Below are 24,417 nucleotides of genomic sequence, written 5' to 3'. Positions count from 1 at the left end.
GCTTCAGCTGATCTACAAGGCTCAGATTATCACAAACGAACAATCTGATTAAATAAATCATGTTTTTCCATACGCCGTTTTCATGTGCAGCAGCACGGGGCCAGTGGGGGACACCCTTGAGATTTGCCCACAACTGTCAGCCCATTTAATCCTTTAATGAATTTAAACTGGAGCAAGAGACAAATGGACTACAAACGTTCAAAACATGTAGTAGTACTCCTCAGAGGGAACAAAAGATCCATTGTACAGCTCCAGTAAGTTCATCTAGGGCTCTGGTAGAGTCTCTCTTTTCCTCCCCTTTGAACAGAAGCTGAATAGAGACAGGAATGAGAATTGGCTCCACCATCACCCCTTTGCCAGACTCGCCTCTGTGAATACATTGAGGCTGGATGAGGAGTTATTCACTGACAACAACTTGGGCTCTCTCTCACTTACCAGTCAACAGACATGGCCATATATAAAAGGTCACCTTCATGGCCACCTGTGAGGACCAGCAATGGTGGAAGAAGGCTGAGTGATGCAGCATCACAGCCAGAGATCAATGTAACACTGCAGCCCAGCCAGCTGCAAACTTTTTGCTCTAGAAAAATAATACCCAGGGCTTCTTTCTCTTTCCAAAATATGTGAAGGAGTTTGGCTTAGCTCTGATACAAATCAAATATCTACTAGCTTGCTTCAAAGTCTTATATTTAAGAGGAAGATAAATTTATGTTACTTATTATGAGTCTTGAGACAACCATGTTAATCCCAAAAACAAATCGCATATTGTATCATTTTGCTTGGTCTTGCAGATCACTTGAAAAAGAAATAGAGGGAACTTCTAAAACAACAAGTAAATTTGTTTACACCATTCTGCTCATTGCTTGCTTGGAGCAGCAGTACCATCTATACAGCCTCCCATAGCCTTTGCTACTTCCATACAATCATGTGTTTTCTGTTACCTGTACCATCAAAACACAAAAACACCCATCTTTCTCCTGCATTGTCTAAACAGACAAATTCGAAGTTTGCATTAAAAGTTCCTGAAAATAACTTTTTAAGAAAAGAATGCATGTAAACGAAAGACAAACATTCCTTAAATTTACCTGTTTTATTCCAAACTGATTGCATTACCAATAAATTAATATCCACCACCAGCAAGTTTAATGATGAAGCACAGCAATTTCAATCGAAATTCACCTTCCACTTTATGGTGGCTTTCACAGATTTTAAAAAACACAAGACTTTAAGAAGAAAATTTCCACACAAGATGTGTTTTTGAAGGCAGACACACGTTTTATACAGCCAGCCTTCTGTTTAACAGACTGCTTTGGCAAAAAAATCACTTTGAAGATTTATGAGATAATGGTGTGCTACTAAGAATAATTTCATCTCAATGACATTTGACAGTGTTACCCCTAACGAAAAAACAGAAAGGGGCAGCAAAAAGTGCAGTACCATTCTCTGAACATTCTGGCAGAATCACACTTTGGATGGGTCTGTGGTGTAATTCTTCTCCTGATTGTGACTGAAAGAAAGCGAGATATTAAGGAGAACTAAGACTAGTCAGGTGCCGCCAATAGTGCAGAAGAGATTTGTAGGGGAAGGCTCCATCGGTGTCTCTATTCCTCTGATCTATTATTACCCTAGTTAGGCAAATTCCTTTTCAAAAAGCATATTTGGGACAGCTAGAAATTCAACCCCCAGACATGCTCCACGCATTTTAAACAAGTCTCTCTTATTACTTATACACAAAATGGCTGAATGAACAAGGAGTAGCAGGTACTAGAATCAGCCATGACAACTCATCCTCCAAGATGAGCTTAATTTTTGTTGCATCTTCAGTAACAGCAGAATAGTTCCTTCAACTTACTGTTCTCTGACTAAAACTGAAACTCAGAAGAACAGATCTGATTTTATTTCACAGGCAATGTCTTTGAAACATCAGATGCATTTTCTTTTGTTCCAATGTCCTTAACATACCTAAAACACAGAAACTGAAAAATATCACAACTTCCTCTCCAGTAGCCTTCTAACCTTGAGACCTTCTAACCTTCTAAACTGCAGAAACAATTTTCCTTCTCCATCACAAAATGCCTTGGAAGCCTAGAAGGACAAGATCTTTATGATTTATATACATACAAATCTATATGGATTTATATAGATTAAAGATAAAACAATACCTACAATAAACAGTAGCAAAGCATTACCAACCAAAAGAATAACAAATGATAGTAAAACATTTCTATCCCAGAGATATTTTTTCTGGCCTGACATTTAACATTCAACTTGCTATACTTCATAATAGCTGAAGTACAACATCTCTGTCATTTTCAGGGAGGAAACAAGGACATATACACCCAGAACCAGATAGAGCACAATTACACTATTACTTATTTGCTTTAAAGAAAAAAAAAAGACAAGACATAGGAAAGGCCATGAAAAATAATGCACACGGGTTGCATTAACACAGATCTTGGCCACAAATAGGATTTTGATTGGTCTGTTAAAAATATTCTTCTACAGTTTCTCATCTATATGTTTGATGCTGACAATTTCCAAAGCTCTGAATAAAAATTCCATACAAATATCTCCATCGGTTTGGAGCAGGAGCTACGGAGAGAGGTACAGGAGAAACTGTTCAGTTCACCATGATGTACTTCATCATGCACAAATGGGGCAAAGCTTCATCTTCCCAGTCAAACACAGAAGCTACCTTAAATCAGCATTAAGATGGACTAAGTCCTGCACACCACCATGGTATTTTACATGCCCATTACAGACCTAAGTCATTTACTGTACTTTCTCAGGAAACTGCCACATTTCCAGCAGATTAGGGGGCATAACATACACACATGTAACTATCTAGCAACTGCTGCTCACTACCAATAAAGCCTTTAAAGCACCAATATAAAACAGGAATTATGCAAAGCTTAAGTGCTCTACACCACACTGACCTTCTTAGGCCAGCGACACATCCTTTCGGTTTAGGGTATTAAAGAACATGGGAGAAGTCAGTGTCGAGTCAGAAGTCGAAGCCTTGCATTAGATGAGATAAATAATTTCTTGACCTTTGTTACCCACTGCATGGCTGTTCACCTGCATGAAACATGCACGCAGGGACAGAGATAAGACTGAAGTGCAAGCACCTGCATTCCAGCTGCTAAAACCTCCTTTGCTTGTACCTTTTAATTGATGGCGTTGTGCAGATTTCCACACCGCCTTCCCTTAACTGCTCTTAGTGGCCTCGTGCTCTCTCCCCACCTTCCAGTAAGGGTTAAACCAGGAGTGATTCACCAGCTGGATTCCTCTGTGCCACTCCTGCCTCTAACAGAAAGTCATAATGTCACAGAGTTATATAATGCTGACAGAAACGTGACTACCTGAAAAACAGGTTTGAGTAAAGAAGATAAAACTTTTATGATTACATACCACAAAAAAATAAAAATAGTGCATCCTTCACAGGCTATTTCGGCCTCATAACTTCCAGGAGATACAGCTTTATTACTGTTTATAGCAATCACATTACAGCAGATTAACTGGGGAAAACAAAATAACAACAACAAAAAAAGGCTCTTTGACCAATTTGTGCTGTTGGCAGGAGGTGCCAGCAGGGTTTAATCATCCTTTGCCCAGATGGCAGAACCCCCACCCTGTGTTTCAGCATCAGCGAGGAGGCAACTTGCAGACAATAACCGCTAAGAGTTTAAGCAGGATGAAAGACTATGCTAGGACTGACACATACGAACCAGACCAAAGGCAAAGCACGCCAAGCCAAACTAAAGACTACTGTTTGTTGCACTCAGGCTGCCCGGTGCAAAGCTAAAAGGCTTCTCATTTGACCAAGAAACACATTAGCTTGAATTCACCAGTGCAGACAAGACTTAAGTTTAGAAAGATGCCTGATCCATCACCAGACTCAAGCTATGAAAAGGGAAATATACCCGCAAACTTTTTTTTCCTCTCAAGGGAAAAATGCCATGTATCGGGACATGAGCCTCCAGATGCCACAAGGCATGAAGGCAGATGTCTAGACAATCCCTAAGGGCTGAATGTCTTTACAAAGACATTTTCTCTTTTTCTTCTTTAGTGATATATCCTGTTTGTATGACTCACAGCCTTTTAAGATCCACTGTTACAATGCTTTCTCCCCTGCACCGTTCAGCAAGTTTTATGCCTATGCTGCTTCTAAGTGCACGTTGTGAAGGGTGCGTTCGCAGCCTGCTTTAAATCCTGCCTTTACAATTTAGAGCACAGTTCCTGCACTGTCTCTCAAAGACACTTAGCAAAGCACATTCCTTACAAGTAAGCCAAACAAACAGAAAAGCCTTTCAATAACTGAGGGGTTTCCTTGTTTTAGAACAGAGGTAAGACCAGCAAGCCTGTGCTCCTGCACTGTTGCCCTGGGGAGTCAGGCATAGGTTGGTGAAAAAATAAGTTCTAATCATACATATGATACTGTCATATCAGACATTTCTCAAGATCCTGGTTAAACAAACAAAAACAAAAAACAACCACCACCACAAAAACAGGTGCTGTCATGAAAATCATGGATAGGTTTACATAGAACTGGTAAGAATACACTATCCTATGAGAAGTAAGCAGGTAGCTTTTAATAGGTGTCAAAGAAAAAAAAAAATCAACCCTTCAGCCTACCTAGCCTTATTAACATTTACCAAGAAATGTATCAGCATTAAGCCAACTGATCCCAAACATTGCAACAGCAAACACTTTTGTCCTAGGACTTCAATGCAAGTACATCAGGCAACCAAGCATCCTTCTGGACCGCGGTGACACACTGCTTGGTCTTTTCAGTCATATGTTACTACTCTGGAGGCAGGAACCTGATGCAAGCAGAGACAAGGCAAGCACAGAAAAAAGCAGCAGAGGAGAATTAACTTGTTACTGACACAAGAAGATGTCACGATCTGTCATGCCTACGCCCTGCGCTAAAATCACAAGTGCCACAATAAAAGGCAGTAATTTAATGGAAAAGTCTCCAATAACATCTTCCACATTTTTGTTGCAACACTGACCATTGAGTAGGTCTCAGGAAATTTCTCAAAAACTGAAGTTTGATTATATGACTTACCAGAACCTAACTTTTGTATTCAAATGAAATAAAATGAACTACCCTTGTGCTCTTGTTAACTCCCAATCACAGCATTTATGTTGCAGATTTCTGAAACTGTCTGAGTAACTTCCTTTATACTCTACATTCAAGCTACCCAAGCTGTAGACTGTAGGTTGAAACAACTAAAGAAAAGGGTATTTTATTGTTTCCATTCTTTGCCCTGATTTAACTAGACCTTCTGCTCCGAGAGTATCACCAGTTTTCCTAATAAATATCTTTTCAGATTTAACACATCATCAAATCTTAGAACAGTAATTTTTTAAGCTGTTAACACTGTTCCTTCATTTCCCTTTCTCATGTACCCACGGGATGTTCCACACTTCATGTATCCATCTAAAGACCTAACATCTGTATTATGCAGTCTGAGTTTTCTTTCACTAATTTCATTAATTTTACTGCTACGTCATCAGCAGAGTGCATCCAAGCACATTTACAAGGACTATCAGAAAAGCTTGGTGTAAATGGTGGCTCAGTCACCCCGGAGACCCGGTACCCGCACAGCTACGCAACCCAAACCAGAGCGAAACATTATCTTCCAACTGATCTTCTGCAGAAACAAGCTTTCCAATAAAGCACCAGAACTTCCTCCTTTATTTCAAACACTGAGCAGACACCCGAGAGCCAGAACTGCTTTGAATAAGGATGAATTTAAAACGACTAATCATTTCCTCTATTATTTTAGAGTTTATGGTGCCTCTTATATCTTGTTTGTGTTTCCATGTGAGCTAGTTCCTTTTGCAGCACCGCAGCTTTTGGTGCTAAGCACTCTTTTTAAAGCTATAAGCTTACAAGGGGAAAAGACAAAGCCAAAAAACAAAGCAGAAAAACCAAGCTCCCTTGTCTGAGGGAGTCCAGCTTGCTTGTCTGCTGAGCAGGATCCACGCTGCTCGTGACAAGCCTGAAGACAATAAGGAACAACAATAAAGGAACAGGCCTAGCAGATGTTGATATTGCTGTTGCTGGATGGAGCCTCTTTTTCCCTTGCTGAATCATTTATTCATTAAAAAACAGTTCCAGGGAAGCCTAAACTATTCATGAATTTGGGCTGAACTTACAGAAGGGTTCACTTGAGGACAGACCCCTCCAACTTGCACTGAAAGCAGCACAGGAGCTTCTGCAGTGAACTATTTTGAATGCAACAAAACATTTGGATGCTGTGCGCAGGGAATAAAAGCCCAGGCAACAAAGGGCTACATTCAGCTGAAACGCGGTGCAAGTAGTTCCCAACAGTCAAGGGGTTACAGCACTCAGCTGGCACGCAGCAGATTCAGGGCGAAAGCTCCTTGAGCACAGAGCGGGGCCTCGGCTCCCCTCCAAGAGCCACCGGCCATCAGCACGACTCAGCCTGTCCTCCGCCGCATGCCCTGATGCAGCACCAGGCTAAAAACACGGCCCTGGAGACCCGAGGCCAAGCCCTGAGGAGGGAAACAGGCCTCAAGCAGAGGCACATGGGGATGCGCCGCGGGGGAAAGGATGGGCTGCTTTCCTCTCCCACTGCGTTCCCCTGTGGCTCTTGGTTTTACAACGCAAACCACACAGGCAAGAAGCCCAAGCTGAGCCACTGACACATGAGGTCACGCCTACCGGGCAGATCAACTCGAAACTAGCCAGATTAGGGCTTTCTGGGTTTTTGTCCTGCCAATGGTTGCTTGAATTGCCATACTTTCCCCCCCCTTCAAAAATTTAAGAACAAATCAAAGTTATTTTCCTGTATCTATGCCACCAAATGTGAAAGTAAAGAAAGACATAGATGCATTTATTTTCTTTAATGCTATCCAAAGTCATTTAGAAATAAATCTGGCCACAGCAGAACTGCGTGCACTTACAGGAGGTGAGCCTAGGACACATTCACATTTCATTAGCACCTAGACACCAACTGCCCTGGAGCAGAATATACTATAAAAACAATATATGGACATTAAAAAGAAGCACTGGGGAAAGGCATCTGTTTGCATGCAGCGGTGGGGAGGCAGCAAAGTACAAACAAAAGGCATAAATTGTTCCTTCTCCTTTCTGTTTAGCTTTCTATGTAATCCCACTGAATAGCTGTAATTTGGGGAACAGCATTAAGTTCCTCTACCAGAGGCCACTTGGTACATTCCCCTCATTCAAAAGCAGTCTGAGTACAATGGTAAGAATGTTATTCATTATTTCCTATTACTTAGGGTGGGACTAACTGCTACTCAACAAGCCCGTGTATCAGATAGAGACATCTAAACTACGTTCACTGAAATGAATATCCTGGGGAGGGAGTGGTATAAACCACTGAATGCCTTTTTTGTTTATAAGCAAAAATAGTAACAGGTTAATTCCAAAAGCCATCTAATTAATCAAAATTATGTGCAGGACAATGGTGTGAAGTGACAGCAGTGAGATCACCATGCAATGCTCTGATTAACACCAGTAAAGGTGCGTTGATATACGTACAGGAAAGCAGAGTTATGCAACCTGGGATATTTGGGGAATCTGTGCTCTAACACATGCTCTAGCTGCAGCATTCCCAGCCCTCAGAACTGGGCCTGAAGAGCTCCTTTTATTCTGTTACCTTCAGAGGAGAAAAAATCCTACATTACAGGTAGTTTCTCACCTTACAAGTGGCCATTCATAAGCAAGACTACTCTTGCAGCATCCACACAGAGTCCATGAGGCATTATACCCAGTTATGTACAGCAGGGATGCTGTCAGTGATTACCCAAGAGACTGGATGTTTTTGGCTCCATGGCTTCGGCGACAAACTTGCGACCAGCTGAAAACGCTGCCCGATTTACCTAAGCTTGTCCGTCTCCTGCATCTTCTTCATCTCTGCAAATTTACACCCTTGATGACAAAAACTGCAAATAATGAAGCAAACATAAAGGGGCCAGCCACAAAGGTTGTGCTGAGTTTGGCAGTTTGTCCACTCAAGGGCTTCTGTGAGCCCCTTCTCTTCTCCTGCCTGCCCTCTGACACCTCGCCAAGCCTGCGGGACTGCGGCCCCGGAGCCCAGCAGGCAGATTGGATCAGCAGCCACCTCGCACAAGAGACTGGGCAGAAGTGGAGGAAAGCCTCCGCCCTGCGGCACGGCTTGTTCAATTGCCAGTCAGCGTCAAGACTTCTAAAAACAAGAGCAAGACAATGAAAGATCTCAGTGATATGATGGGAGCCAAAATTGCCCAATTTTATTTATTTATTTTTTGCACGCAAATGAATCAAAAATTCCTGTCTGATAATATCTTCCAGCGTACAACTCCCAGCCAGTGGCACATGCCAGGCTGGTGTGGAGAGCTGCAGCCATCCACAGCTCTAGCTGGAAGGACAGACATGCGGCGCTTGTCAGGATCAGGATCGTAGTTCCTGATTTCCACTCTACTAATTGCTGGTGCACAAAGGAGGGATAAAATCTGTTAAGTATTTATGAGAAAAGACTGTATGGTAACAAAAAATAATCAGTGATTAAGATTTTTGTTTGTTTGTTTTTGATTCTGGACGAATGCTCTGCCCAAGCAGTAAACTTCCAGTTTTTGCAGGCACTGGAATCTGTAGTTCCCCCTCAAACAAAAAGATGTGCTTTAAAATAATAGGAGAAGAAAAAAAAAAAAGCCAACTTCAAGCATTTTTTCCCACTGCTTTCCCCACCACCACACTACTAAGAGCAAAGCTCTGAATATATAAATAGCTTGGCAAGTGTGTAGTATAAACCACACCCCATCTCAGGGCCACTGTCTTAAAGGAAACTATAATATTAAAAATCCCCACAGATGTGGAGAATGCAGTACGGTCTGCACTTGATATACTTCTGTACCTCCTTTTGAAGGACAATGAGTACCTCACACAAAAATGCCATTCCCCCCTATTTTATTTTATTTTTATGAGCAGAGAATTTTCGGAAGCTCTCCCAGCCCCACTGTTTTCCACTCCTCCCGAAGCCATGATGGTTTTTAATGAAGAACAGTGGCTAACGTTACACACACTCCGGGGTTTGGGAGAATGAGGGCTCCTCCCTGCAAAAAAACAACATACACATAGTTCAGGATGTTAAGGCAGGAAGATGCAACAGTGCACATCTTTCTGCATGACTGAGGTCCCGTCTCGCTGCAGAAGGCTCCCTCCTAGTCAAGGGGCAGAAGGATGCTTCAGCCTCCAGCCCACTCGAGGTTCCCAGAGCAATTCTGCCAGCACAAGCTGCAGCCTCCCCTTCTGCAGGCGGACATTTGACACCCAGAAAGTAGCACATTTCCAACCGAAAAAGAAAGCAACTTCCAGGATATGTAAACCTCTTCTGTGGAGCTCGCTGTTGCTATAGTTATAGGAAGTTGCTGAGAAGTAAGATGTCAGGAAGCTGAGAAGAGGAACCAGACCTTTATAGGACTAACAAGAATCAGAAGTGTTGCGTTGCTAAAAAAGTAAAATAAATCCCTTAACGGCATCATTAAACGTCACACTTCTGTTATAAAGAAAATCCCGATGTTCAAAGGAGATGGGGAACTAGTATGGAATTCCTCTCACAGCTGAATTCCAACCTCCTTTGTTCTGCCAGGTCTGGACACACGTACCTCTCACCAGCTTTCCCCTCTTGCTGTACCAGTTGAAGTGATGGGTGAATGCCACCCTCCATCCCTCTCATTAAAGCAGTTTGCGTTTTGCTCTGCACTGAGTGAGTAACAGGAAAATAAAACAGGACTCCCCAAGAAGCCAAGACTTCGCTAGCTCTTCTGAAGCTGGAAACTACAACCTCAGCTTGTGCTGTTCTGCGTCTGCCAAAAGCCTTTGAAGTAAATTCTTTGAAGTTGGCCAGAATCGGCTCGGAACTGGAGCAAGCGACAAGCAGGCTGGCTGGGGGGCCGCCTGGGGGCTTCGATCCCCACACGGCTGAGTGCAAGTCAAGCTTGGATTCAGTAGATAAACGTGCCTTTAAAAAAATCACCCTTCTTTTTACAGGTAAAGGCTTCAGTCCTTGCTTACATTCACAAGATGTCCAGTGAGCTGAACCACAAATTTCAACAAGTGTCAGGAGATCTGGATGCGTGCACTCAGTTCGGTTACTCCCACTGCTGCAAACAGCATCTCTTGAAAAACCCCATCTGTGATAGCGCTGGACTAGATGCCAAAACCATTCACCGCGCACATTTCAGCATCCCCCAGACTCCCTGCAATATTTCAGCTACACGGGTAACGCAGCTTTTGTTTTCTCAGAGATGAGACAGAGAGGGAGTCATTTTAAAAAGTCTTTTTCTGGAATCTATCTGCAAAGGCTAACCCTGATCCTCATTTTCACTTTGTAACCTGGTGGCAGGCAGCCTGCAGTTCTAAGGGTTACAACTTTACAGAGCAGAAGTAAGAGGTTTGCGTTAAAGTAACAGCCTGCCTGAAAACAACCCCAACCTGCTGCTCGCCTAGCATGTACCACCACACTAAGCAAGAGGCAAAGGAACATCAAACCACCACCAAAAAAAAAGCTGTAAGTGTAACACATCAGAAACATTTCAACCTCCTTGGGATGACCAGCAAGCAAGAGAGCAGAGGCAGTAAGAATGGTGCTGTACGCACACGGAGTGACAGTGCTTTAGCGAACTGATGGGAATTAGTGTAGTTTCTGTTGCACTGAGTGAGGAATCAGGACCCGCAGAGCAGGCAGATGGCTTTTTGGCTGACAGGATTATGAATGCATTAGACATACTTCGATTCTGAAAAAAATAAAAACACAATTAAAATTAAACCAGTTACATGCAGCAGATTATGCACCGGGAACAAACTGCCTGAACTTTTGGGGCACCAGGTCTCATCATACCAAGTATTGCTTCTTTTTTTTCCTCCTTTCCCAAAAGCTGTACATTCTTCAATGCAAGTCATTTCCCTCATAATTTGGAACTTCTTCTAGAAGTGCTTTTCCTTCAGTCTCTGACCAGCTGTATGTAACAACTAAGACGATAGATCAAGATTTTCTTGTTCTGCTAAGGTTTTAAAACCATTACTCATAGGCTTTTTTACAAGTCAGTATTTTCAATAATTATGGTAAGGAAAAGGAACCCGTCAACACTATTTCCTCTCTATTTGCTCTGCTAATTTTGTGGCTTTCCGCAACAGTCTAAATCAAATAATTTTCAAAATTGAAATCTAAAAAAGCTTCTGCTTTTTTTTCTTTTCTTTTTTTTTTTTTTTTTTTAATATAGTCTGCCATTTAACATATTAAGCTCCAGAGCACGCATACTGTTTAAAATGCAGCACCAGAGCGCAGGCATTTCCCCATGATAAAAACGTTGATGAATTTTTGTATGGCTCTCTGACTGTAAAGCTCTCATAAGGCTGCCTCAAACACTGCAACAGGTTTCCTCCTGGTGATTTGCACGCTACATTTAAGGTGTTTGTAAGATAATTTGCCAGTGTTACTCTAGCCAACTCATTTGTTTATTTATATATATTATATATATATTATTTTTTATGTTAAGACTTACAATTCGAATTTATCTAATAGTTCGGGCGAGTCTCTCCGAAGAATTGTTCTCCTCATCTATTGCACACAGACGTGTGACTTGCAAGGAATTACATTCAGAAGTATTACAGTTCTATTGCAGGAAGAAGAGTTTACAAAAATAAGCACAGCAACATATGAGTTAAGCAAAAATATATTTAACTGGCCTGCTGACCACAGCCAGATACTGAAGCCAAGAAGATCTTCAAGCAAAGTAACGTCAGTTAACATCACATTCAAACCGCCTAGTACTATTTTAACAGCTTTCAGTTTCTACAGCATTTAACCAGATAACGTACGTATCTTAGCACTGAGGTCTTTAACACAGCCCCCAGACACAAGACTTTATTTTCCCTAAGGACACCACAACACACGAAAGAGAAGACGCTGAACTAGACCCTGAGCTAAGCCCTCTCAAGTTGCTTGCTCCCTGCTTGTGTATTTAGCATGTCATCAACACAATGAGCCAATAAATTGCTGCCCCTTCCTTCCATGCTTTGTTTTCCAAGGGTTCATTGTATTTTATTTCAGTTTATTTAAGCAAGTTTTCTGGCATTGCTGGTACTGAAAAAGACAATTCTTCTCTTTGCAAGTATAAAAAAGCCTCTGAAAATGCATCTATGTACATTAATTGCTCTGACCTTATAATTTAGCAACTTAAAACTTGTTTGTTCACTCTAATCGGCAACTACAAATCAACAAGCTTTTAAACCTTGACAAGTTACGGAGATTAACGACATTGGGAGAAGTTCTTTTCACTTTTTCATTTTCTCCTGACAGTTGCAGAGATCAGCAATACATCAAGGCAAAACATCAGCTGTAAAACTTCTGAGTGGGTGCTGTTTTCCTGAACATGCAACCACTGGGAAAAAACTTCACACTGAAGAGAAAGCTTCATGTTCATGAAAGAGTTGAAGGCTAATCACTGCATGTTAGGCGGCTTCCTGCAGCCCTGCAGGCACAGCAGCTCCCCAAGGCCTTTTCTGATCAGCTGCACAGGTTCTGATGTACACACAGAGGTCAACGAGAACTGCTTCGACTGACTTTCTTTTATGCCATCCGCTGAGTCACTCCAGACATTCAAAATAAGGGCATGTGACTTATTTTCCCAACCAACGGCTTCCAAGGATTATTGCTTTCATGGGTCATTAGACATGTTCCTGCCCTTCTTCATTGTTTTTGCTGCAGAGCGGGGATGGTAGTTTGGCACTTCCAAATTCATTTCAAATTTCAGAAGAAAAAAGACAGAAAAGGGAAAAAAATTGAGGGTGGGGGTGTACAAGTAGCTTTAGCACAAGCCTCACCAAAACACACTGGGGAACGCCAAGCTCTCTCTTTTTTCCCCAAACACCATAAGGCAACAGCAAGCCGAAGGAGGAGTTGGGGTTGATATCGAAAGAGCTGTGGCAGAGCTGGGAACTGTGTTTGCTTCCCTGGTTTTGGGTAAACATCCAAACATTTGTATGACTAACTGATCCTCATCATTAGATTTGTGTGTAAACTTCCCTATATCCAAACATTTAGTCTGCATACACTTAGAGAGACGTCTTTGCCGCTTTTATTTCCTCTCACAATCCAAACAGAAATGGGGCACAGATTGCTTTTATTCTGATTTTATTTTTCCCTAGCTGGAATCTCTTAATTAAAATAAGGTGAATGTTACCCCAAACAGATGAAGTCGGCAACCGAATGTCCAGCTGCATGCAGAAAGGGTCCCTTACACTAAGAACAACTGAGTACAGTACTTCTCTGCAACAGCTCAGTCACTAATGCTTTGGCTGGGCACTTCCAACGGTGGGAAGAGGCAGCAAGCGGCAATGGGAGAAAATGTCTGTTTAGCTTTGTTCTTCCCACTCCAACCTATGGTTATTATTTTGGGCCTTTTTAAAAGGAAAAAACAATCCCCATTTTGAGGTCGGCTCTGTGAGAACAGAGCAAACATGAACAGGACACAGGCAGCTGCAGCTCTGCACAGTCCTTGTTCAGAGGTACAGGCAAACACTAAAGAGAGGTGGAATGGACCAACGTGGACTCAGCATTCACAAGGGGAAAGCAGCTGGCAACAGCAGGAATGGACCATCGTGGACTCAGCATTTACAGGGGAAAGCAGCTGGCAACAACAGCTTAAGACTGTCAAAACTGGAGAGAGTACTTCAGCTTGTTGCACAGCTTTTACCAAACGGTAAAAAACACAGGCCTTAAACTCAGTTTCCTAACTAGAAATAATTCCTTGACAGCTAGACTACAAGAAAAGTCTAAAAACGGCCTCTTTTTTTTTGTTAAAATGTGTAATAAACATCTGAGACAACAAGAATATTAAGCCTCAATAGAAACAAAATGTGTTTGGGGAAACAGATAAGAGCCTTTGGGTAAAATAAACAACATAGGAAACAAAAATTAATTCCCTAATGTAAACTGGAGGAGGAACAAAAAAGATTTTGCCAGTAGATTCCCATGTTCTGACCTCTGCATGAACTCCAAGTAACCAGTTTGCAATTTTAAGCAGCAACAAGAATGGAAAGTGCATTGGAAGATAATGAAGGAACCCAGTCCTTCTGACTTTCTGCTAAGCAGCTGAAGCAAAAGGTCAATCAAAGAAAAATATACACTGCACAAAGTTGCAACACCAAGATCCCCCAAAATACTTCCTTGCAACTATTATAGGTAAAGCAAAGCAAGTCAGAGACATAAATTTACACTCAAAATAAAGCCTCAGAGCCCATGGCTAGTTTCCTTCAGCAAAGTTTCTGCACAAAATCTGTATCTTGGGCTTTAGCTAAATCATCAGTTCAAGAAAAACAGTCTTGATTTAAGAGTCAAGTACTGGAATATCTGTCACATTCCCACATTAATGATTCCAGTGCTTAATTAATTTTAGCCTAATTACCTGTACCCACCCCAAAAGAAAATGTATTGAGACCCGAATACCCAAACTATTTTAGGGTACGTGAGTGTGTGGATTTTTTGAGAGCTGATGCAGAAGTAACAAAACCCAACTGTGATCCCCGGATGACTAAAATATCTCGAATATAAGTTTAACTACTGCTACTGCTGCAGAACGTGGCTGGCCCTAGCCTGCTCTGGCTGTGGCTGGAAGAGGTGAGCCATGCCTCCTCTCCTCCAGCTGCCCTTCCTCCTGCCCCGTCACTCACCTGAATGCACAGTGAGTTTGTCTGAGGAGCAACACTGGCAGAAAACTCTACCGGAATAATGTGAATAGCTTTCTGCCAGTTTAGCTATCTAACCCGGCTCAACATAGGGTCAGGCACAGGCCAGCGGAGGGGAAGGGAGCAGCGCACGTCACTGGGCAGCAGCAGGGAAGTAGATGGTCATTAGATTGGCTCAGCTGTTTCGTAAAACCTCACCCTCCTGCAAACATAAAGGAAAAGACCACACCTGGTGCAGGTCACCTTCTGCCAGCAGCAGGAATTTCACAAAGGTGACAAATATTTCAGTGAGGTGAAGGAAGCAAACAGGATCTTTCTGACTGCTGAAGACTACCAAGTTGCCTACAAAATGAAGGCATGTTCTTTACCCATGGGAAATGTCAAAAACACCACTACTGTGACCCACTCAATTCCCTTCCTACCTGACTTACCTGTCTTTCCTTTGCGTATGTGACCCACCTGAAGGCCGCCGGAAGAGAGGCAAAAGCCACCTGTCTGAAGCCACATAGATCAAGTCACTTCATTTAGTTCCCTGTGCCATAATTAACAGTGTACATCATTCCTGGATATGCTCTTGGAAGGATTATTTACAGAAGTGCTCCCTTCTCCAGCTACACTACTGAAAACATCCTAGGTTATTGTTATCATTACTGCGATGCACAAGGCGCTTCTGGAAGGATTCTCCTCATGGAGCAGGAACAAACAATCCTTCAGCCAGCACCAACAGTGAAATGAATGAACCTGCTGGGAACCCCTTGATGAAATATGTTGTATTAGATAACCTGGCCTACTCCTTAGTAAAGCTTAGGAGAGTTTTTGTTCACAACAGAAATGGTACCACATGTTCTTCAAGTAATTGCCATAAATACTGCACAAATTAACTTCTATGAAGTATTTGTTTCTAAATAAACTGTCCTCCTTCCTCAGCACAATAATATTAGCAGAGAAGACAACTAGAGCTGCTCGAAATAGCAGAACTTGAAGAAGGCAGGAGGAAACAGAGCAACCTTCATTTCGCCTCGTCATGCAAATCAGATATCCGTACTTCAGTGACACCTAGAAACAGCACCCAGGGGCACCTCTCTGCTGAGAAGGGTGCTCCCATCTGGCCAGAAGGGCTCCTGCCCGCTGTCCTTCCAACCTACCCACAGTAACACAGTGGGCTTTGCAAAGGACCTCCCCTTTTCCAGAGAGGAAAACATTAATTCTATTTCCCACAACACATTTTTGAAAGATGAATCCGCAGCAGTTACTGGATGTAAATAATTCACAGTCCGCCAAGGGCTCAGAAAGGAATCCTCCTTTTTTGGTGCACATGGAGGGTCCAAAATACAAGAATGACAGAGTGAGATCATTTACCCTTCCTTGCTTTAGAAGTCATTTCCCCACTGCTGATTCTCGCTTAGAAAGGACACTCAGAAAAGTTGCAGGATTCAACAGACTGAGCTTAAGAATTAAAGAAAACACTGCTTTGCAAAAAGAGAAAACTAAGACGTATGCAGAAGTGCAAAACTAGCAGCAGTAGGGGAAAAAAAATCTCCTTTGGTACGGAAAAGGAATAGGCAAGTGAGATGTCAGAAGAGCCAAATGGTCAGGGGCTGCAATCCCACTTGCTGCCATCAGTAACCAAGCAACGTAAGGGTGCATGTCTGTAGACAACCAGACCTCCAGCCTTTCATTGGAAAGGCAGGAAAAGTCACCTGGGGCGGGTGGAGATGCTTAAAGTACACATCCTAAAAGAAAGGATGCAGCTGATAGCTAAAGCCCTTCTGATACAAGTGAGGGAGTCATGAAAAGAAGAAGAGAGAAAATGACCCCAGAACTCCTCACAGATCTGTGAGCCACTTTGTGAAATGGTAATTGAGCTCTACACAGTCAGTCAAAAATACATGACATGCTTTCTGAAGTGAGATACTGAGAATACTTTCCCATCATTTTAATAAAGTGAATGAAAAAATACAAAAGTCACATACAGAAAGAGAGAAGCGTAGTAGCTGCATACATGCTACAATGTTCAAAATGAATATTAACTGTGCTTCTTGCAGACAATAGGACATTATTATGTATAACCACAGAATATATCCAAGCAACACAAAATGCCACATGTGCATTTTAAGACTGGACAGAAAGCTCAGTGCAAAACCGTACACTACCTTGCACACTAAGCCTTTTATGAACAGCAGAAGAAAAGCAGAGTTCCTGGTGCTGAACATGCCAAACAAATCATACTACTATAATCTTTATACCTGCATAGTCTTCTCTCTATTGATAGAGGGAAACCATACAAGCTAACCCTCCGCTCACTGAACTCAGTGCGAACAGAATCTTAGCTTAAAAGTTGCATGACTAATTGGGATTTTTTTGATTTAAAAATGAATTTTAATTCTAAAAATATTTTCAGACACTGTTTACTCCTGATACTCCAGGAGAACTTTGAGCTTTACAGGTGTATCTTACTGTTTCCCCCGGTATTTTTTTCCTTCCCTGTTTTGTGCCTGACACATACAACATTACTGGATATGCAGAGCAAACATGACTTGGCCAAGGTGCTGCCAAAAAGCTCCAGGAGAAGGATGTAGCTGGTGGTGTTTTTTTTTTCTTTTTTTTTTTTTGGTTGGTTGGTTTTGTTATTTTAAAGAACTTCCAGTAATCACCATGCTAGAGGCCACAACACTATAAAAGTATATATAAAAAAAAAAAACAAACACATCAGAACAGCTGCTGTTTAACTTCTTAACATCTGTTAGATGAGGTGCTAGAGAAATTTATGCTAAGTTACTGCTTAAATCTTACCCCAAAGAATGCCAAACAGGCTACGCCAAGTGACAACTTCTAACCCCCAGAAGCCATAACTGTTCGGAGATCCAAAACTGCTGTGAAAACATGAAGACAAGTTACAACAGTCATTGGTAGCTTCATTTCTCTTTCTGTATAAACACTGGTACTAAACTAACCTCGCAAGATCAGGGGTGGAGAATTGAAATGGAAAAGTGAAATAGAAGAACCTTTGAGTGTACATCCATATATCCAAAAGGAAGGAAAGTTTACTAAACATTCACAAGGAACACTGAAATACTGCGAGCTAGAGGACATACCCCAAGGTGAGTAACACAGGGTGAGCAGAGTATGCCTTACCCTGCAGTTTAGGTTTTTCTCTATAAAGATCTGTAAGGCAAATTTATATTTTAATATTTAAAGGAAATATTTCTGAGGAAATACTCCTCAGAAAACTGAGGAGTAGATTTAGCTAGCTCTACAAGTGCAGATCTCAGTGTAAACAAGCAGTTCTGCTAAAAATCAGGGAAGAGGAGAAGAGCTATTAGCCCCACTGTTAGCATTGGTGAGGGGATGGGGAAAAGAAGGGAGCAGCAGGTAAGTTCATATCACAGGCTCGAGATTTTGGCTGAGCAGCTTCTCACTGTCATTTACACCACCTGGGCTGTCCTTGGAAATCAGAGTTAGGGAATGCCCAGAGAGGCTGCAGAATCCAGCCCAGGGTATTAGATGGAGAACTAAGCACACAAAACAAAGCCTCCCAATTCAGGATAATCTTACTGCTGTTGATGTTCAGTATGCTGAGAGCTTCTCCGTGGCTCATGCTGTGTGTACTCACTGAAATCCCCGGTTGTTAATTTGTACTGCAGGACAGGTGCTACTTTCAATGATTTGGGGGGCACAGGGGCAGTTGGTTATTTGGGGAGAACACCGGGGGCTGCTGGTAACTTCTTTTTGACAGGTAATGGACCCTCCTCCCCACCTCCAAAAAGAAAAGCAAACACCGAGTAAGGTTACTGTTTTCCAATTAGCCTGTGGTTCTTCCAGTTATATATTAACTTTCACGCATATTAACCAAACCATAAAACCTGGGTGGTTGCCCTCCCCGCACCAAGAAGTACGTGAAGAAAATGGTAGACCAAGGAGAGCCAAAACTGCTTGGGCCAGATGCATCTTTCCAGAAACAGCAGTAGCACAGCCCAGCCACTAGCTGCAAGCTCAACGACAGGGCCTTGCTAAAGTGACAAGGCGACGGACACTGCAAACACACACAGCGCCTGAGTCGAAGTTTCAGCTGAAAAATGCAACACACCAAGTGATACTGAGAATAAAACTGAAGTTAGAAGAAAAAAAATCAGGTATTGTTGACCATCACTTCTAAAAACTTCAGAGGCAAGATTCCTGTTGTATCTGCTTGAGGAGCTGGATTAGAAAGAAGACAAAACCAAAAACCCAACACATGCCACACAACATGGGTCTGCTGTAATGTCAAGCACCTGACCTGCAGAAGTATTGCTGTCTGTTTGTAAAGCTACATCCAAAGCAAGACCTCAAAAGCAGGCTTAAGGGAGACTTGGCCAATGCACAGACCTCGAGGTGGGACGGATTGCCTTCAGCAGCTCCCAGTTTTTAGCTTGTGCCCCAGGCAGTAAGCGAGGCCCTGCTGACAGCTCAGGGCAGACGCTGCGAGCAGTGCCATGGGCAGGGAGCCAGCAGCAGAAGAGCAGCAGCGTGCCGAGCTCCTGGCACAGGCAGCACCTTCCCCCAGGGGACACCCAGCTGGTACAAGGCCAGCACCCACCTGAGGAAGGTGCCAGCATGGCTGCCACCCAACACCACCAGCTTCCCGACAGCCACAATCAGGGAAAAATTACAGCAGGTGCCAGACTTTTTCCCTATAAAAGAGCTTGCTTTCTATCAGCAATGAAAGATGCATAAAACTAGAACTGTAAAGCAACCCCCCCCCCCCCGTGACCCCTAAAATGATGCACAGTCTACTAAAGACAAACTAAAATGGACAAAGCAAGGGACCTTTCACTCCCCTTAATTCAATTCTCTCCTTTAAACCAGTGCACTGTTAGTACCCAGCAATGAGACTAACACTGAAGTTTTTCAGCTCGATGGTAAAATCATGTAGTGTCCATCCATCTCCAATAATAGCAATATCAAGACAATGAACTCTATTGAGGCTTCTAATAAGGCAGATAGTCATTTGCATAGTACATTTTCTGTGACTCTCTGTAATACAACATCTCAAAGACTCAATTCAGACTATTCTCCTTTCCCACAGACGTTTTAAAAAAAAGATTCTTTTACTAGAAAAAGTAACAATGACCCCTCCCCTAATAGGAGAAAGCACAAGATGGGGTTTTCCTGCATATGATGGGTGCATACTCATGTCAGTGTATTTTTCTTTGGTTGTGTGGTTTTTCTTCATTTGTTTTAAACTATAAGCTCTTCACCTCTGCTGTGGAGTGAATGCTCAGAAATACATTTCTGATTTTGCTCTAATAAGTTTCCAAGTAGGAAGCACTTGGAGATCCCCATGCACCAGCAAATTTCATCTTTAATTCCTGTACTGCTGTCTTTTCCTTTCATCTATGCACATAGTCCTGTCCTGCATGACTCACTGGATTATTATTTGCCGGACATACCAGGACATACCACTGTGCTGTAGATATGCTAGCCTGCTTATGAGTCCTGAGCTTTGGGATAGGCTCTGCAGTGTAGCACTTGGGTAAGTTCAACAAATCACCTCCTTCCCATCAGGCTGTAACAGCCTCGAAGATGATGCACGCACACGGAGTTTATGTTGTGCGTCACAGTTCAGCTCCAATAACATCTCCAAGTACTGCTGTAGAAAAGCAGTGATGATTGTGGCCTTCCTCTTTATCTTTCTGCTTTCTCCTCTTTCAGTAAATAATCCTGGACTTTGTCAGTGCTTTATTTAGCACAAGGAAACACCTGTATTATTCCTGGAGGTAACTACGCTACCTTTAACTATGCACTCAGAACACTGCTGCAATGCACCATAAAATAGCTCCTGCCTGCTCTGCCCTCTGTCCCTCCTGGCGTAGTCACAGGCACACTACAGGAGACTGCTAAATTCCCCATCCTGGCACCCATGCCAGAGCCCACAAAAGGAACGGCAGGTGGGAACACGCATGGTAGCTCCTCACACAGACTCCCAGCCCCAATACCAACACCAATCCACCTCTGGCTGCCAGCGCAAGCTTTCTGCAGCCACCCCTGCCCAGGGCGCAAAGGAATGCTCTGGGCAAGCCCTCAGAGGCTTCCTCTGCCGTGTTCCACAAAAGCAGCACCACAAGGGTCTCCCTGCTGAAGACCGACCCAGAGTGTTGCTCTCACACCAGCCTTCCCCATTCCCACCCGGGCAACTCAGCATCAGGTCCCTGTGAAAATGAAACTAGACGGCATTTTCGGCAAGCCAGTGAAGGTCAGTGGAAAGGGGGAAAGAGCTGCCGCACAACAGCCCCAGTGAGGAACAACGCTGAGCTCTTTGTCCAAGTTTCTGATTTTATCAGATTATGCCACAGTGTTAACATTGTTTATGGCCCTATTTTGCGTCTGTGAATCACCCACTCCCAGAGACTCTTCCTCCACCCCAGTTTATAAATAGCACCACACACAGAACGGAGTTTATGAAGCACGGGAGACTTGCCGAATCAAAATAATGTATATGGAGCTGACAGTCTTTCAAAAGCCTCCCTCATTTATTTATAGTGCTGGCCAGACAGGCAGATTCCCACATTTTATAAACCCTGTAGGTCACTATCTCCATTGTTCATTCACAAACAACTCTGCTAATAAAGAACTCCCTCTGGTTACAAGTGAACTTGGTTCCCAGCACACTGCTTCTTGGCACAGGCCTTCTGAAAAGAAAGATCTTTAAATAAGTATTACACATTATTTGTATGTATTTGGAAGCAAAATATGCCTAGTCCACAATAAGGTAACATGACGTTATTTACATTACTGCTGACATTTAGACTTTGCAATGCACCTCATGGAAGCGTACCAGTACATCAGTACAGGATAGGTCATTTTCTACCATTGTAGCAGACTGATTTATGTTTCCAGAGATTATTTGCTATGAAAATACATTCCCAATTACAAGTGTAAAACCCATCAGAGGGGTGCTTGTCACATTAAGTTCCTCTGCGAAACTAGAACACCATTAACTCCCCTCTTTTCTCCTAGAATCATTTCCTTGCAATGGGAAGCTCACCATGCTATCAGCCAGATAACAAAGCAGATAAGGAGATACGTGACCAAAGGTTCAGAGAACAGTTTTCTGGAGTCCAAACACACACAACTCCTTGCTGAGCCAACACACTACCACGTGTCTGCCGAGCTCAAAGCCCCAGCAAACCCACAGGTGCAAATACGCACTGCTGCCCCGCTCCCCACGTCCCCCAGCCCCATTTACCAGGCAGCCTGAGCAACACCAACGTGGCTGGGGCTGGGAAAAGCCCTTGATCTGTGCACTGATGGCAGAGACGTGGGTAGGCAGGGAACATAAAGGGCCTGTGAAAGTCTATCTGCCCAGATTGATTTAACAGAAACAGAAGAGCCAGTGAAATAACACTGGCATTTTCCATTGATAAAATCCCTTCTAAGTGCCTAAGATGAAGGCATTCAAGTACTTCTCTCTCTGATTCATCATTTTTTTCCCTGCAATAAATCACATGGTTATTTGTCAGACTAATGGTTTCTTAATAAGCTGTAGAAGTTAAAACCTGTTAGAGCAAGATTCCTCTTTAAACACAAAGGATCTGTAAAACACCTGAAACACACATTTGGGGAACAGTTAAATGTATTATTATTATGGTTCTTTTTGTTATTTTGTAGATTCAACAAATAAGAAAAAAACTGTTTATAATTTTAATAAAAAAACGAAAATGTCAGTGCCTGGAAAACATCACAGTGAGTTTGGACATCTTTTAAGCCAAGTGCATGCCTTTTTTTTTTTATTTAATTCTCTTACTGCTTATCTCATTACACAGTTCCTTTTCCTTTAGCCTCTTTCAAACAATACTTGATACTAAACAAATAAAGCTAAATATCAAAACGAATTATTTCACACTAAAAGTCCACTTTTTCTCTCTTGTTCTACATTCACAAATATATATACATGTGTGTATATCATAGAATCATATACGGTCACATACGTACATACACACACATATATACTTCAACTGACTTGTATTACGCATTACTTCCATGCAGAAAGACAAAACAAGAGCAGGAGCCTCTTGCAATCAGACAGCAGCACTGAAATGCACTAAGTCCGAGCCGTGCGTCATCAATTCACTGTGTTGCTTCAGCCCCTCCTGCCGCGTTCTCCACCTTCGGGAAGAGAAGCGTTCCCAGAGGGCTCATTAACACTGTTCTCCATTATCACTCTGAAATACTGAGCAAAGGAATTGCAGAAGTAATATTTAACCTACTGTAATCTCTTTCTGTAGGAAGAATGTGTCTGTAATCACAGTCCTTGATACCATCTCTGATCAATGCACAGTGAACTATGAGATCATAAATTAGGACTGTGGCATAACTGCAGGAACGGGAATTTCCCCCAAAAGGTCTCACTTACGGACACAACGGGGAAACAACTTGAAATCAGGGAGGAGAAAGAAATTTAATTAGAGCTGACTGAAGTGCAGCACATGGTTCACAGGAATTTTTGCTTTCAATTAAAGCACCCTCCTCTGCCACAGCAAACTAAATAAACACAAAGTAAAATGAACTATACTGTGAAATATATATGCAAAAATGAAGACAAGCATGACAGAAAATTTGGACAGAAACTGAGCCATACACCATGTGCAATTACAAGCCAAGTTCTGCAACAAACACTATTTTGCCATAAACTACACAGGCATTTATTCCACCTCATCACCACAGCATGTAACCATCCTTTTTCCTCCACATCACTAAAACCCATTCTACCCACATAACTAAAATCTGATTTGAGCTGTGGGCAGAAAAGGAAAAGGGAAAGGGAAGGGTGTAAAGAACAGCACTGACTTTCAGAATTAGCCTTTAAAAAAATCAGTGAAGATTCACATTGATGAAAGTGCTAAAATAAGAAATCTGCCACATTTCTAAAATTGTAACGAGGAACAGTGTAAAAATGGAGGCTATCAGGGAAGGATTTGCAATCAAAATGACTGACAAACCGCACACAGAAAGACACATAGAAGACTTAGGAAAACTGGATATTTGATTTAGAAACTGGTAATGAGACAGACCATCCATAGCTGCTTTAAAAGAAGGCCAAGATTTTACAGAAGGCCTGGAGCTTTCACCTCCTTTAAGCTTTAACGGGATTATCTGGCCCAGATAACAGGATTTAGGGAAGAAAGGTTTCAATGCCAGGCTGTGGCACAGCTCACAGCAGGGCACTGCTGAGGCAGCCAGAGTGCAACGCTACCCAGGCCTTCCTAGCAAAAGGCCCCTTGCTTTTAATTTCCTCGTAACTTACCTCAAGTGCCTCAATGTGGTGAGGAATTTTTCAGGCTAAGTGCCCATACTTGGCTAGATATATTCATTACTTACAAAATGTGGAAGCCAAAATGTCTCAAATGTTTGAAAAAGTGAGAGTGAGCGAAAAACACATCGGTGTGCCATTATTAAATACCCCAGTGACCTTCTCCTCCTCCTGCTGTACAGCACTGCTCTGAACTCTGGCAAGAGGCAGCCTTTTACCCCTTCCCAGTAGTCCTCCCTTCGCTGAGGTAGCCTTTGCCACCACTGGCAAAACCTTATGTACATCAGGTGGCTTTGGAAGATCAACATAAAAAGGCCTAATTGACTTGTGCCTACCCAAGTCTTTGCAGAACTGGAGCAGAGGGGAATAATCAGCACAAAGCTACCTGGAGATAAAGCAC

The 24,417-nt window shown here is 42.5% G+C and overlaps 1 protein-coding gene across 7 annotated transcripts in view; it reads right to left on the bottom strand.

The window, feature by feature from the left end:
• The window catches only part of PTPRJ (protein tyrosine phosphatase receptor type J), a 123,763-nt gene that overhangs the window by 36,402 nt on the left and 62,944 nt on the right, over positions 1-24,417 (bottom strand). Inside the window, exon 1 of one of the 7 annotated variants that reach the window (XM_066998909.1) lies at positions 17,522-17,863. The exons of the other annotated variants lie outside the window; for them this stretch is intronic. The gene's annotated coding sequence lies outside the window, so the exon portion shown is untranslated. Of the gene's footprint in view, positions 1-17,521; positions 17,864-24,417 lie in introns of those variants that run through there. 7 annotated transcript variants of the gene reach the window in all.

Source organism: Anser cygnoides, chromosome 5 (genome assembly GCF_040182565.1).
Source record: "Anser cygnoides isolate HZ-2024a breed goose chromosome 5, Taihu_goose_T2T_genome, whole genome shotgun sequence".
In the NCBI taxonomy this organism is placed as follows: Eukaryota; Metazoa; Chordata; class Aves; order Anseriformes; family Anatidae; genus Anser; species Anser cygnoides.
Note: the sequence above shows the minus strand (reverse complement) of the source record. Positions and strands in the feature narration are given on the sequence as shown.